Here is a 16,802-nt window from a genome sequence, read left to right on the forward strand (position 1 = left end):
TCTCAGAGTAAGGGGTTTGGGTAACACCAGCATCAGTGCAGGTCCTGGCACAGAGCAGATGCTTCCTGGGGCAGGGGCTTCGATGAATAAATGCCCAGCTTGCCTGAGAGTGGGGAGCTATGGGAAAGGGAATGAATAGGCACTAAAGACCTACCTGGTGCTGGAAACCATGCTGGCCTCATAGGTAACATCTTGCCCTCATTCCCCATGTGGGTTGGCATGGTGGTCACATTCTACCAATGAGCAAACGGGCTCAGAGAAGTCGATTTGGCTGCCCCAGGTCCCAGAACTGGATAGCTGCAGAGCTATGATAACAGGCCTGGGGTCTCCGGCTCCAAGGCCCATGCACTTTCCATAGACCACCTTTGGAAGGCACTGAGTGCCACCATGAGCACTGATGGATCATTCAAGGCCATGGGGAACCGGATGGTGGTGGAGGCCATGTGGGAAAGATCTGAGGGTCTTCAGGAGCCTTGAAACACCTCTGGTGACACTAGGGACCTCTAGAAGTCTCCATAGTTTCCCAGAAATGATGTCCTGCCACTGGGGTTCCCTGAGAGGGACAAGGGAACGTTTGGGGCCAGTGAGGTGTTGATAGTGGAAGGGACCATTGGGACCCCTGGAGACCTAAAAGACAAGTTAGGGGATACTAGGAATCCAGTAGAATTATGTGGAGCCATCAGTAAGTGATGGAGCCCTTTGGGAGTTAGGAGGGGTTGAGGGTACTGGATGGTACCCATACTCCTGTATATAGGGGACCACTGGGGAAAATGGAGGATCATCGGAGAGTATGTCAGATTTACTGAGGGCCATCAAGAGTTGTAAAAATATCAGGGCCCCTGATCATTACTGCAGGGCTATGGAGCCATCCAGAGTTCTAGGGGGCACTTGGGGTCACCTTGTGGTAAGCGTGTTTCTGGAGAGCACCCTGCAGGATGCAGCCTTGAGGAAAGGGGAGGAGGGGAGCTCAGAAATGCTTGCCGGGGGGCGGGGGAAGGCAGTGAATCTGACATGAATGTGAATGAAGGCAGGGGGCAGCCCGGGAGTGATGGGGAGGCCCAGCCTGAACTGCAAACCACGGGAGGCGGTGGGCCAGGTGGGCCTGGACTAAGGACTCCACGACCTTGACCTTGAGAGAGTGGCGCAGGCTTTGCTCTTCCAGAGAGACTCCCCCACCCCCCACCTAGGTGTGTCAGACTAATTCTAGCCAACTCTTGGCTTTTCTTGTTCTCCCAGGAATCTTCTCTGCCTTCCTTTTGAGTATCTTCCCAAAGCGAACCATTTCTAGAGTGAAAAGACACTTGTAGCCTGGTCTGAACAAGAGCTTGGGCCCAACCAAAGAAGGGTGACTTAGGAGAAGCCCAGCAGAGGGTCTGGGGCTCATCTGTGGGTCCCCGTGAACAGACAGCGGGGAGAGGGGGTCAGAGGAAACAGCAGAGCAAAGGCAAGTGTCATTTACTGATCGCTGAGAGTATCATTTATTCAGCACCTCCCATGCACCTGGGATAGGGTCAGTATTTTCCATTAGCCTCAAAACTACCCTGCAACTGCGATTCATTCCAACTTTACAGATGTGGAAACAAACTCAAGAGAAGTAAGTGGGGGAACTTGCCCAGCATCACACAGACTGAGCTGGAATTCAAAGCCAAGTCTATCAAACCCAGAGTCCTTGGTTTTTTTTCTCTATACCAGGCGGCTATTGGGTGACCTGTGGCTCCTACAAGGAAGAACGAGCTGGGGGACCTCCCTCCCCTGATCACTGCCCTACCACCCGGAATCCTGGGGTCAGATGGGCTCTGGTGGCAGCAAATCAGCCACCAGGTGGCGCTGCTGCTAAACCCAATCCCCGTCCCTGGGATCCAGGCTCTGACCAGTGAGGTCAGAACTGGAGCAGAGACTGGAACTTGAGACTAGGGGTTCCAGAGGCTCCAGATGAGGGACCAAGAGGCTGCCCTTGACAGAAGGGCACGATTCACCCTTCTCACCCCGCCCCATCCTGAGCTGTGTCTGCAGTGCTACCGCAACACCCAGATGCCCCTGCCTTCAATTCTCAACAGCCTCACTCACTGGCTGTGTGGCCTTAGGCAAATGACTTCACCTCTCTGATGTCAGTTTCCTCATCTGTGCAACTGGACAGAATAAGCCCCTCTGTCAGGGACATTGAGGGGCTTAAAGGAGACAATGGTGTGCGCCTAAAGTGTCTGGCACATGGAGAGAATGAGCTTCTTGTTACATGTAACTCTACTCAGGATGCTGGAGTCAGGAGACCTGCATCCTGGTTCTAAACTTGCTCTGTGCCTTGGACAAAGTCATTTTGCCTCCCTGGGCCTCAGTTTCCTCATCTGTAAAATGGGGCTAATCACAGGAATGTTCTCTTTTGGTTATTCTAAGGATTAAATGAGATAGCGGCTATATGGCATTTGTTTTATAGAGCTCCCAATAAACAGGAAAGGTGTTTAAAATATGAAAATTTCCAGGGGAGTGTGGATAGGTGAATATGCAAATGATGATAAAATATGAGTAGCACAGGGAAGCTTCTCAGGGATGGACCTGACGTGGGACAGACTGTGAGTTTGCTCTGACCATGTACTAGCAATTACAGAGGCCCCGTCACTAGGCCCTGCCTTCGTACCTGCCCGGCCTCCCCCTAGTCCCTACCTTGCTCCATCTGCCCTGGTGTCCTGCCCCAAACCCATTTGGACACAAAAATATAGCACACAGACGAGAAGGCCAGACAGTGAGATGTAGCTGATGATTATCTCTGGGTGATACGGTTTGGGCTGATTTTAATTTTCTCCTTTTTTTCTATACCATCTAATTTTTTCTTTAACAAAGAACATCTATTGCTTTTATATTCCAAAAAATAAAATCAATAAAGCTATTTTTAAAAATCCTCTCCTCACCACTGGGAGGTTGGTTACAAACGCAGGCCCGCAGGGAATGGAAAATGATTCTCATATGGTTGGAAGAAATGGCAAGAGAGAGAAGGGGAGGATGTTGCCACTGCATACGTTCCTCAACCTCGGCTCCAGCCTCTGCTGAGGTCTCTGGGCAACCAGTGAGCTAAGCCTCAGGAGGAGGGAGAAGCAAACGGGGCAAGACCCCTCCTCTGGGCCACATAATTCTCCAAACATTTATGGACATGCCAGCGGCTTCAAGCTTGTCACAGGGAACTTGTCTATAGCGAGCTTCTCACAGCTGTTTGAGGGGAGAAGGAAACACACAAGCAAGGAAGCCACTCTTTGTTGAGGGCTGACTGTGTGCTAATTACTGCCGCCCTTTTATCTCAGCAGACCTGCCCTCCCCACACACACCCACTGAGGGAGCTGGGATTATTAGCCCAATTTACAGATGAAGAAACTAAGGTCCGTGCTTGTATATTTGCTTTCTGAACAGCTCCTTTTGGGAGTCCACTGGGGCATCTCAAACTCAAGTTTCCCAGTTGAATTCATCTCCTCTAACCCCACACCCACCAGTCTGTTCCTCCTGTCTCAATAAATGACACCACCATCCAACCACTTCCTTCATTCAGCAAATATTGGTTGAGGACCCACAATGACTCTGCCCTCACGGAGCTTACATTCTAGTGGGAGGACAAGACAACGAATATTTTTTAATTGAAGTGTGGTTGATTTACAATGTTTCAAGTGTATAGCAAAGAGATTCAATTTTATATATATTTATAAAACTGAATCATATATATATGATTCATATATACATTTTTTTCAGATTCTTTTCCATTATAGGTTATTACAAGATGACTGAATATTTTAAAGAGTAAAAATATACAGTATAGAAGATGATAAATAATGGGGCTAGAAATAAAGTGGGGAAGAGGTATAGGGAGGGCCAGGGAGTACGGAGTTGTGTGGGAATTTTAAATAGGATGGTCAGGGAAGGGGGGAGGGAGAAGGGCAGGGGAGCCTGTGGCTGTCTGGGGAAGAGCAGTCCAGGCAGAGGAAACAGCATGTGCAACGGCCCTGGGGTGAGGGCTTATCTGCACTGTTCCCAGAGCAGCTAGGAGGCCAGGATGGCTGAAGCAAGGGGAACAAGGGGAGCATGTAGAAGGGAGGTGAGAGAGGTGGTGCGCAGATCACCAGCTGGGAGGCTGGTGTAGATGTGAGATAAGGAGCTACAGGAGGGTTTTGAGCAGAAGAGGAACATAACCTGATTTCTGCTTTAATAGGCTGCTGTGGGGGGCTTGGGTGGAGGCAGGGAGACCAGTGAGGAAGCTGTTGTCATCCAGGCAAGAGATCTTGGGGCTTGGACTGGAGAGAGAGGGCAGATGTTGTCAGATTGTGGCCATATTTTGAAGGTAGGATTTCCTGGGGGGTTAGAACTGGGTGTGAGGGGAGTCAAGGATGCCCGGCGTGTGGGTCCAGCTGGTCACCTGAGAATCCTCCTCACTCCCCACATTCCACCAGTCAGCCAGTCTCCCCGTTCCTCCTCCTCGGTACCTCTCAAATTCACTCACTCCTCCACTCCAGCCACTGCTGGACTAACCGCCATCACCTGGGCCGCTGCTGTGGCTTCCTGCCTGGCCTGCGCCGCCCCTCCCCGGTGCATTCCCTCCTTGTGAGCAGGCCCTTCACACCTGTTAGTGCCCCTGACTGACTGGAGCACTTCCCACCTCACCCAGCACCGGCTGTCAGGGAGCTTTCCTTCTGCCTGAGAGTTACTACCCCAAAGGGAAATCAGGGGGTGCCAGCACCAACAGAGGGGGGGGGAATGATGCTGGGTCCCCAAAAGCCCCAAAAGTGCATCCCCCAGCTACACCTAACCACCAGGCCAGTTCCATAACCAAGTGTCATTCAGAGGGGTAGAGAATGGCAGCCCCAGAGCTGCAGGGAAGGCTTCCTGGAGGCGGTGGTGGGGACTGGGCCCTTGAAGAAGTCCAGAGCTTAGTGATTTCAACTGGGGGCTCTGACATCTCACAGATGTGGTTTGAATGCTGGCTCCACCACTTACACCATCTGGTGACCTCAAGCAAGTCTCTTTGCCTCTCTGAGCCTCAATGTGCCTCATCTGCAAATTGGAACCAATAATCCCCAGGCTTTGTGATTTTTGCAAGACCTGAGAGTTCCATTAGGGTGTTCGCTTCACTTAGGATAAGGTCTCCTAGGGTCTGATGGTCCCCCATAAAAGGAATAGGCTCAAGCTCTGGAGTCAGACAGACTGGATTCCCATCCCAGCTCAGCCACTTACTAGCTCGGTGACCCACAGTGAAGCCACCACCTCTCTGAGCCTCCACCCCCTCTCCTGCAAAAGGGAGCCCACCTCTCACCAAAAAAGCAGCTGTCCGTGCACCCAGCACATAGTAGGTGCCCAGCCACAGTGCTAGAGAGTTTGGACTTCACCCTGGAGGCAGCTGGACCCACTGCCTGAACGCCCCCCCCTTCCTGGGCGGGGGCAGCTGCAGCCCCCACTGGAGTGTTTTTATCCCCAAACCGCAGTGGGCTCCGCAGAGCTCGGCAGAGTCCCTGCGCACGGACAAAGAGCTGTTGTTCCCGCAGATCTAAAATTGCCTCCCTCTGATTGCCGCTATACAAACCCAGGCGGCTGCTCGCTTCCCCCATCCAGTTGGGTCTATTTCAAGAACACGCTGATTAGCGTTGATTGCGCCTTGATTATGGCGAATGCATAGCCCAACCTCCTCCCCAGGCTCCTCGGGGAGTCCGTGCTCCTGCTCCGACCGTGGCCCCGCGGCACCCAGGGGCCCTGGACCCGCGAGGGGTGCAGCATAGCCAGGCTGGGGTCCTCACTCTGCCTCCACCGCCTGTGGGACTTGCGGAGGTCACCTCCCCCCTCTCCAGCCTCTATTCCCTCCACTGCAAAATTCTGTGCTCAAGAAGGCAAGGAAAAAAATAGTGCCTAGGGAAGTGTGGCTTTAACGGTGGGCTTTCAGACATGGCGATTGTGATTGTCATGAGGAGAAGGAACATAGTTTTGGCCAGGGGAAGACTTCAAAACACCCCATCTCTCTCTGTCTCTGTCTGTCTGTCTCTCTCTCTTTCTGTCACACACACACACACACACACACACACACACAAACTCACTCCCACCTGTACTTGAGGCTGCCCTTGGTGCAGTGGGATGAACTTTAATAACCAGAGCTTCCCTGAACTGAGCACGTGCTAGGCACCTAGGGCACACTATCTCGTGTGCAAACGCCTCAGTCATCTTTTGAGGCACGTATTCCATGCCCTGTGCAGGTGAGGTTCCTGAGGCTCCCAGAGGTGATGTGACTTGCCCACACCACCCAACCAGGGAATGGTGAAATCTGGATTTGAACCAAGGTCGTTGTGAGGGCGAAGCCTGTGCTTCCCAGCACCCCAGAGCCTGCCCAGGGCTCTTGGCCAGGGTTAAGGGAAACCATGAAGAAGAAGAATAGATCAGACATCTAATGCTAGTTGTTTCTACTATACTAGTCCTGTGTGATCCTGGAAAAGCATTTTTCCCCTTCAGGGGCCTGTTTCTTCCTCCCTAAAATGGGGAATCAACTCAGGGCATCCCAAATTCTAGCCATTGCCCATGATGAATGGACTGATTCTTGGAATAATCTGAAAGTACCTTTTAAAAATGTAGATTCTGGACCCAGTCATTAGAGATCTGAAATCAATAGGCCTGGATGGGCCCAGGAAGCAGTGTTTTAAGACACTACAGGTGTGGGTCAGTTGTTCTGTCTGACAGCAGTCAGCTCTGCCCCAGACTCCTCATGCCCCCGCCCCAGCCCCATCCATCCACAGGACCTATCTGTTCTCCCAAATGGGCCTCCAATCCATCTGGTTCTCTGCGCCCCCAGTACTCCCTGCCCTCAGCCCAAGCTCCCATCACCATGTGCACAAAGCACTGCAGCAGCCTCTTCCCTGGACTCCCTGCTGCCACTCTGGCCCCTCTCACCCATCTTCTACACTGCAGGTTGAAGGATCTTCTTAAAATGCAAATCCAAACACCAGCACCTCCTCCTAGCCTAAACCATCAATGGCTCCTCATTGCTCCAGGCACAAAGACTGAAGCCCACGCTTTGGTCTACACGTCCCTCCAGGGACTGGCACCTGCTCCCTCTCCAGCCTCATTTTATACCACCAACCACCAGCCCCTCCCTGCAGTGCCCGGGTCTTCTTTCAGATTTCAGACTTTGACCCACTGTGTGAGTCAAAGGTCCACCAGAGGGCCTTTGCATCGCTGTTTCTTCTTCTTAGAGCACCTCCTCTCCCTTCTTTTTCCAGTTAACTCCTGCCCATTCATTAGATGGAACTAAGCCTCACTTCCTGGGACTATCCTGGGAGAGACTGGGCTGCCCCGGGGATAGTAAACTCCCCGTGCAGGGAAGAGTGCAAGAAGATTCTGAGTATCCACTTGGAAGGAGGTCATAGAGGGGATGTCTGCTTTGGGTCTGAGCCCTAGATCCCTCTCCCTACCTGGGAGAGCCTGTGGGCCTCTAGGACAAGGCAGCCCTGCCCTCCTGGGGTGTGGGGAGCGAGGGGGCAGTGGAGACCTGGCCCTGGTCCTCAGAATCCCAGGCAACCTAAGCGAAGGCCTGTTGGCAGCAGCGGGGGCTCCAGAGTTCTGGCAAAGAGACTGGAATTATCATTCTATTTCCCACTTGGTCACTGTGTCCTGGGCAGCTCTGGGGAGTGGAACACTCGGACTCCTGGTTGGCAGCCCTTCCAGCCCCGAGAGGTTTCCAAGGAGTGTGCAGATCAGCTCGCCTCTCTCCTCTCTGCTACCCTGAGGCCGCTTCTCTCTCCAGCTTCCCCCAGCCTTTCACCTACCCGCTTCTTCTTCTCTTCAGTATCTCTGCTCCCTCCCCCTCTCCCATAGGCTTTTGCCTCTCCTGCTGCCTCCTCTCCCCTCCCCATCATTTTACACCCCTCTTTGTCTGAAGACCTCGTCCCTGGTTATCTCTCTGCAGATCCCCTCCCCCGACCCTGCTTCCATCTGTGTATGAAACCAAGGACCTCTGTCCATCCTGCCTAGGGTCCTAGGGAGTGCTGCAAGTGCCAGGCCAGGCCAGGCTGGACCCCAATGTCACAAACCTGAGGAGGGAGACACGAGTCCCAAGTCTTCCCCTGATGTCCTAAGCACCCGCCTGACACACAGTGGTGCTTGTGAACTGTAATAGATGGCTAGAGACTGACCTTGGTCCCAGGCATGACCTCTGGGCAGGGGAATGAACATCTGAGCCACTCTCTGAGTTTCTAGATAGGTCCTCAGAGGGAGAAGGGTCTGGATGGCTAAGAATCATAAGGCACCTTCACATCCATCATCTTTGTAACCCTCCCTGTGCCTCGGCCGGGTTGGGATGAGTCACCCCAATGTTATACATGAAGAAACCCATCTCAGGAAGGTGAGGCCACAAGCGCCAGATCTACAGTTGGTCTAGCAAGGCCAGGGCTTGAGCTCAGCTGCATGGCCCCTGGAGAACTGTCTCCCTCCATTACCTGGTCCTGGGCCCCAGCTCTGGGGACCATCACGGGGCTACTTTGGGGTCTCCAAGGCCCATGCCTGGGATGTGGGAGATAGGCAGAATGTTTGCCCAGATTCCAGGATTCTGCAAACCCCTCCAAGTTTCCCACCCCCTGTTGCTAGGCAACAGCTGCTCAAGGCTGAGGGTACAAGCAGAGGTTGGGTAGAGGGAGGCTGAGCAGCTGGCTCTGTCCTTCACAAAGGGGCTGGTGGAAGCCGTTCCCAGGCCAGACCCAGTGAGAACCCGAGCCCCAGAGGTGTGCAGGGACTTACCCGAGACCACTAGAGATGAGGGTTAGCTCATCCTAGCACCAAAACGCCAGAGCTGGCAGGACCCTTAGAAAGTCGGCTCTTAAAGAACATGCTTGCTATAACCCTCAATTCCTGAGCCAGGGCAGACATTGCTAGTGGATGACCGTACTCCTTCCCACCGAGCCCAGCCTTAGCTCAGAATTCTCAGAACAGTGGTCAGGCAGTTCTAACAGTAGACCAGAGTTGGCATGAAAGATAAACCAATTTATTACCTCTTACCTGCTCCGACCCTCTCATTTACAGATGGATAAACTGAGGCCCAGAGAAATGTGGCAGAATGAAACATGCATGGGGCCTGGGAGTCAGATAAGCTCAGGTGTAAGCCGTGTGCTGTCTTGCTGTGTGACCGTAGGCAAGCCCCTTTACCTCTCTGAACCTCAGGGTCTCAGTTGTAGAATGGGTTTGATGATAGCAAGTCCCCGCCTGTGAAAATTAAACCAAGGAGTGGGTGCAAGCACTCCCCAGGCCCTGGGCACAGAGATGGTGTTTGAGGAATTTTTGACCCGTTCTTTCCTTTCTTGTTTGTCTCCTCCAGGGCTTGGCAGGAGCCGGGCTGAAACCCAGGCATCCCCTTCCCCAGGACACACGTCCCTCAGTCCCAGCTCTGCCAGCTGCTCCGTTCCTGGGGCAGATGTTTGCCCAGCAAGTGGGGTTAAGTGTGAGGAGAGAGAGAGGGGCCAGAACTGAGCACCTGGGTCTTGGTGTCCCTGGAGGAGGAAAGAAAAGATGGGGCTGGGGGACAGGTATCGGCTGGGGAGGGGGAAGGTTGCCTGGCCGCTGGGGTCCTTGAGTGTCTGGCTGGTTGCTCAGGTTTGGAGTCAGCAACTTCCCTCCCTCAACTTCTTTTTCTCTCCGTCCCCCAGACTCAGACTCCACCCCTGCTCTGCCTCGTCATGGCTGCTGGGGGAGAAACCAGCAAGGGCTCCCCCTTCAAACACACACACACACACACACACACACACACACAACACACATACCATATACACATACCACACACACACACACCCCCCCCCACGTGCATACATCTCAAATGAGCTTATTCAACCCTATGACACAGGAAGAGTCACTGGCCCCAGAACCAGGAACTTTCCACTGGACCGCCCCATCTTGGCTCCTCTAATCCATGCAGGACACACTAGGCGCCAGCACACCACCAATCCCACCCACCTGCGAGCCCCTCCCCCATCTGCCCTCAGCGTGGAAGGTGAGGGTGCTCAGCAAACCCACCGTTGGTCCTGTCTCCACAGCCAGGCAGGGCCCCCTGAAGGCAGCTCTCGGCTTAGCCAGCGCGATACACCCAGAGCACACAGTCGGTGCTTTTGCACACAGTAAGCTCACGTAGCGGTCCTCAGTGAGGATGGGCTGAATGTGCACACGCGTGCATGAATGAATGAATCGATGCACGAATGAACGCACGCATGGATGAATGAACGAACACAGCTCCGTGCCTGCTGGATTGTAACCTTCCTGAAAGCAGGGCTGTGTGTTGGCTCAGGCACTAAGCTGAGAGTCAGGGGACTGGGTTCTGCCCCTGGGTGTGCCCGTTGCTGTCTGTATGACCTTGGGCAAGTGCCTCCCCTCCCTGATCCCAGTTTCTCATCTGTCAAATAAGGATCCAGAATAGATGCTTGGGTTCTGCAGTTCAGAGCATCCTTGAACGTGATTTATAACTCCCGAGACCTGCCCTCTGCGTGCAGCTGGATTAGGAAGCAGCTGCTGTGGGGAAGGGGAGGGAGAGAGTCACCCCACCCCAGTGCTGTGGTGTGTGGGTCCACCTGGTCCATCCTTTGCTAGGGACAGGCCCTCTGCCTGAGTGAGGAAGGACGTCGTGGCATTGTTTGCCCCGTGGACCAGGAGGTGAGCGTTGAGAGAGGTGTTCAGAGGAGAATCATGCTGGAAGGAGATTCTTGTAAAGATTTTCTAAGCAGGAGCGGGGGGACTTGAAATGAGAAGGTCTGGGAGAAATGTGCCTGCACGTGAGCGTGTACACACAAACCACACACCAAACCACACACACAGACACACACCACACCACACACACATACCACATCATGCTGCACACACACACATGCTGACTTTTCCTGCAGAGCTGTTTGGGTTTTTTCTCTCCCTGAGATGTTTCCATTGTCTTCTTGATCGTCTCATCTCGAATATGATCATTCTGACTCGGCCAAGGAACACAGGGGCTCAGCTCCCACATTGGGCAGCAACCACCAGGGCCTCCAGCAGTGGGCTGAGGCTGGCAGCACAGGTCCTGTGGATGTGGGGGGGCTGAGAGCAGGTGAGTGACCACGGGGAGCAGGCACTAGGGCCCCTGGTGGTCAGCTCTGCTGGGACCCAGGGCTTGGTGAGCTTGGCCCATCTGCAGGGAGGGACCCAAGTCCTTCCTGGGGGACGGAGGGGCTCCCCTGAGTGTGGTCTGGCTGGTCTGGTCTCTGCCCAGCCTCTTGCTCCAACTGCACTGGTTCTCATCGTTCCTAATTTAGAGGGAGGGGACTTTGTCACAGCCTTGGTGTGTGTGTTCTGCTGGGCTTGGGGACTCTCACCAGCACCACCCTTGCCCAGATTTCTCTTTACATTTTGTTTAAGTCATCTTTTCACTATGATTTTGTCAGTGCCTTTCATCTTCCATTTTCAAAAGATCCAGAAGTGACAGGGAGCCAGGAACAGGAGTGAAGACATTCAGCTAGAAGCACAGGTTGGAGACCATTCATTAATTATTCATTAACTCACTAAATAAAACCTTCTTGAGCACCTACTATGAGCCAACCACCACGCTAGATGCATGTTCTTGCTGCGTGGAGTATATGCCTTAATATATCGATCTGTAAGTAAACAAAACAATGACAATGATGTGCGCTAGGAAGGGGTCAATGGCCTGAGACAGTGAGTCTTAAGGCTGGGGTTGGGTTGCTCCTGACGGTGGTCAGGAAATACTGCTCTGAAGGAGACACCAGCGGGAGAAGGAGCTGGCCAGGCAGAGTGGAGAGAACAGCATGATCGATCCGGAAAGGAAAGAGCAAAATGCCCAGGTGTGTGTGAATTACAGAGAGGAGGCTGGTGGTGCGTGAGGTGAGGAGGCATGACGTAGGCGGGACAGGTGGGCAGGCCCTGGTGAGGGGACAGGTGTGGCGGCCGGGAGCCAGGGGTGCTGGGGAGAAAATGGAATCAGGGACCAGTCGATTTCTGCCTTGGGCAAGTGGAGACCGCTGCCGTGTTTTTTTGAGGGTCTACTGTGCCCCAGACCCAGATGCCTCATCAAGTTGGTGGTGGTCAGGGGTGATCCATGGCTTCCCCCCAGCCGGGAGACTGTGTCCACAGGCCCAATGGGGCCCCAGGCAGCTGTTCAGGGCAGCAGCTGCAAAAATATCCCCTCCTTGCTGCCTTCACCTGACCCTCAGCCGCTCCAGGCATGCAGGCCCCAGGCAGAGACGCTCCTCTGAGGCCCACCTGCTGGGGTTGAAACAAGAGCTTTTAAGAGGTCTGGTGCTCAGACAACAAATTCCCTCACGTTCCAGGAGTTCCGCCATTTGGTCCCCTGGACTCCCAATCCAGTTGAGTCAAACAAGATGAAGGCAGCCGGAAACCCAGTCCCCAGTTACTGGGACCACCCCCTAGAACTCACCTTCCACATTCAGATCAATGCCTCCTTAAAATGGGGCTCCCAACCCCACCAGAAACTTCTAAGAAATCCAGCTTCCCAGGGCCCATCCCTGACTTGCCAGTTCAGAATTTTCTAGGGAATCCTGTATTTTTAACAAGTTTCTTTGTGACTGGGAACCACTGCTCTGGAGTAGAGACCTGGCAAGTCTCAGGACAGAGGGGAAAGCTGGGGGCCCTGGAGGCAGAAAGGCCGGGGAAACGTCCTAGCAGACCTATTGTGGGATCCTGGGCACATTGCTGAACCTCTCTGAGCCTTGCTTTCCTCATCTATAACGGGAAAATTGAATATAACTCTGGTCCCTCCACCCACTGCAGTTTCTTTATGAGGTATGTCATGTTCCCGGCACATAGCGGTGCTTAATCAAGGGGAGGAGTTTTCACCGTTTTCTTTGAGGTATGTCCTTCTTGTGGATGTTTAGAGAGAAACCACTAGCTTGTAATGGCTGCCCGAATGATTCCCAGGGCCCGCCGAGCCGGCCCCTTGTTCCTGCTCAGATGGGCGTGCTGAAATCTCTCAGGCAGGTCTCCTTGGCACTGAGGGTACCAGGCACATGATTTCCCCAACAGAGGCAAAGAGGGAAGGATCTTCCCAATGTCGCTGGCTCCCCTGTGGGTAGGGGCCAGCCCACTCACCCAGTCCCAATGGGCAGGGGAGGAGGGGCCTGAGCAAGGCTTAGAGAGAGGAAATGAGCCCCAAAGTGGGTCAGTGCTGCCCTGGACACTGACCCGTTTCCACTCCCTCCTGCCCGCAGGCCCGCCGGCCACGGGGCTGTCATCTTGCATTTGCTCCTCTTCTGCCAGAGACTTTGACCCCGTTTTCTACTTCTTGCCAGTGGAGGGGGACGCAGGTTTGAACAACTCGAGCATAGCCCATGGGGGTTACAGGGATGGCCTTATGGTTTATGCTGGGTATTCTAGAAGGGCTTGTCACCCACATGTCCCAACTTTATTTGGAGTGGGGGTTACAGGGGGCAGTATGGTAGTCAAAATAATACAGGATTTAGGGCAGCCAGATGTGGGCTCTAAACCCAATTCCCCCACTTCCAGGCCCTCTGTGCTCCTGTGCAATTGGCTTTGTTTCTTCTGAGCCTCTGTTTCCTCATCCATAAAATGGGCTGTTGCAAAGGTTAAATGAGATGGTATCTATACACATCCTTACCTGGGGACTTGCTGAGAAGCCTGATCCACAAACAGCAGCTGTGATTCTTACTCTAGTATAACAGAGGCTGGGGACCAGGCTTGGGAGCTGGCCAGACCTAGGCTGGACTCATGGCTCTGGCCCTTGGAGCAGTGTGAGACTTGAGACAAGTGACTTCAACTTCTCTCACCCTCCATTTCTTTATCTGTAAAATAGAGACCCTCCCCTCCCAGATCTGTGAGGATCACATGCAGTGATGTTGTAACGGAGCCTCGTGCAGAGTAAACTCTCAGCCAGCAATAGCTATTAGTAATGATAATCAGGAACTGCATGTGAATCTATTCACTGCACATTTATGGAGCACTTACCTGCGTGCACGGCACTGGGATCTAGGAGGGAAGAAGACATCTGGCTCTGGGTCCAGAGGCAGAGCTTGCTGACAAGTGGATGAACAATCCCAGTGCAAGTTATTACCTTGCTCCATCCTCTGGGAACCCGAGCGGGGAGACCTGTAGCAGCCCAATCTCTTTTCTCTCCAGAGAGGTCCAAGGGAGGATGATGGACCCCAAGTCATTCAGCCAGCCGGGGTGGGGGGCCAGGTAACCCAGGATGCCACACTGCCTCCCACACCACCCCTGCTCCCCTTGATAAGCTGTGGCCCCTCCTCGGGTGGGCAGAGGGGAGCTGGCCTCGAGCGGTGCATTCAGAAGCGATCAGTAGGCACTTGTGGCTTGGAGAGATTCCCAGCTGTCAATGACCCAGCAGCTGTCCTGCCACAGCTGCTGGGAGTCAAGCTGTGGAGGCCACTGGATCTGGGTGGCTATTGATTGGCAGCTCTGTGCCCACACCTCCAGGATGTGAGATGAGGTTCTGTTGAGACCCAGGCCCAGGTTAATGGCTAGAGACAGAGGAAAGGGCTGGGCAAGGTCTGCAAAAGCAGTCCCAGGGGAGGCCTGCAGGGGTTAAAAAAAATACCCTTCCCCAGGCTTTGAGCCCCATTCTCCCCAGCACCCCTGGGAACTTGCTCTGCCCAAAAGCCCTCCCCAGGAAGTGACCTGAGCCAGTGGATAGCCACGTGCTGCTGAGGTAGAAATATCCCAAATATCCTCCTGGTGGGTCAGGCAACTTGGAATTTGGGGTGTCATTGGAGAATAGTTAGAGACAGATTTCAGGGCCAAATTTATATCCAACTTACACCACTTACTACCTGGACCTCAGTTTTCTCATCTGTAAAATGGAAACAACAACAATAATAGTACTGAGCTTGCAGGATGGTCGGGAAGTTTAAAAGAGTTCACAGATGTAAAACAATGAGAACAGGGCTTGCACATAGCAACGCTTAGTGAGTGTTATCTGGTATATTGTCAGAGTGACCAGTCCTGCTAGGGAAGGGAGCACAGACAGGGAATTATCAAGGACCTACCTAAAGGAAGCCAATGTAAATGGCAGATGCATTTTGGTGCCTGGAATGATTCTGACTCACACGCTCTCCACCCCTCACTGCCCCCCCAACCCCGGCCCCGATCTCAGCCATGGCTGTCTGTGCAGGCTCCTTTTCACTTTGCTCAAGGACATGCCAGAGTCTTTGCCTAAATGAGGGGGTGCCCATGGAGCTCACGGGGACCTCATGCACATGCAGCTCAGAGATTCTGGGGAATCAGCACCCCATCCCAGGCAACCCTTGACACATGGGGGACCAGAGTCAATGGGCAATTCTGGGAAGACACAGTTCTTTTATTTTTTTTTCTGGCCGTGCCGTGCAGCTTGCGGGTTCTCAATTCTCCAACGAGGGATTGAACCTGGGCCACAGCAGTAAAAAGTCCAGAATCCTAACCACTAGGCCACCAGGGAACTCCAGTGGGAGGACACAGTTCTGACGGACAACTGCTTGGAAGATGCTGGCAGATTTGACTCCTATTTTCTGCTGAAGGCCCCCTTCTCCCTCATTCCTGTCCCTTTGGTGGCACTGGTCAGACTTTTGCCCTCGGATCCCTAAGTCGGAAGTCAGCGTTCCTTGAGGCCTCATCCTCGCCCTCCCCCAGGTGCACCCACTGCTCAAAAGCAGAATCTCAGGGAAGGCAGCTAAGGTCACACGAGCTCCCCTCCCAGCCTCTCAGAGACAAAAATAAAGTGTGTAACTGTCAGAAGCATTATGGAACTGTCAAAGGTATATGAAATCACTCCCGTGAATTATTAATAAGTCACGGGCCTAACTAATCGGTGACAGTATAAAAAAATGACAAAAAATGTTTACCAAGAGGTAAAGAGTTTAAAAAAGAAAAGAAAATATATGAGCTGTGGGAATAGTAGTCCATGAGTTTCCAGAATCAGGAGCGAAGAGTTAGGAGAAACCAGGAACCCCAGTGCAGAGTGTTTCAGGACCATGGAAAGCGACGTTGTTGAGGGAAAGTGGATCTCCTGTCACCATGGCTCCTCTGATCCTAGAGCAGCCACCACAGCTGTCTGGACCGCCACTCTAGTGGCCTCCTGCTCCAAACTCATTGCCTTTGCCTAAACCGCGATCAGAGCTGGTGACCATGCCGGCTGTGGCCTCATCTCCCTAGACTGTTGAAATCATTGAGCCCGGCGCCCCCATAATGCAGGAGACGCTGGGGGTGCACCCTGTTGAGAATTGTCTGTCTCCAAGCAATTCAAGGTAACTAATCAGCACCATGATGTTGGCAGCTGTGACTGCTAATGCAGTTAGAAGCTGTCAAACTGAAAGTAATAACTGTCTCCTTTATTAAAAAAAAAACAGTTAATTAGCATAATCAGGGCATAAATGGCCAATACTCCTAACCCAACATGGGAGGTGAATATGAATTATGGTGCCTTCAGGGTCTCTGGTAGAGTTATCAAAACCAGCTAGGGGTTGGGGTCACCAGTTCAGAAGGTAGAGGAGAAGAGGGCAAGTGTGTGGTTAGGAGAGATGCTGTGTGACTGTCCCCAGGAGATGTTGTTTTATGTAAAACGCACCCCTGTCTTCAAGGCAGTGATGTTCATCTTAGCATTTTTCCAATTCATCCTTTCATGTGTATTTACTGAGCACCTGCTGGGAAGGCAGCCAGGATTCATTCTTGGCAAAAAAAATAAATTTTGAAGTTCACAGGATGTGCTCCCCATCCCCCAAGCCCCTCATCTCCCCTCCCACTCCCAAAGAGCTTTGTTCTCTGTGTTGTCAGGGTAAGGTGAGAGCTCATTCTAAGTTATACATGTCTGG

This window comes from Balaenoptera musculus, chromosome 11, assembly GCF_009873245.2.
Source record: "Balaenoptera musculus isolate JJ_BM4_2016_0621 chromosome 11, mBalMus1.pri.v3, whole genome shotgun sequence".
Classification (NCBI taxonomy): domain Eukaryota; kingdom Metazoa; phylum Chordata; class Mammalia; order Artiodactyla; family Balaenopteridae; genus Balaenoptera; species Balaenoptera musculus.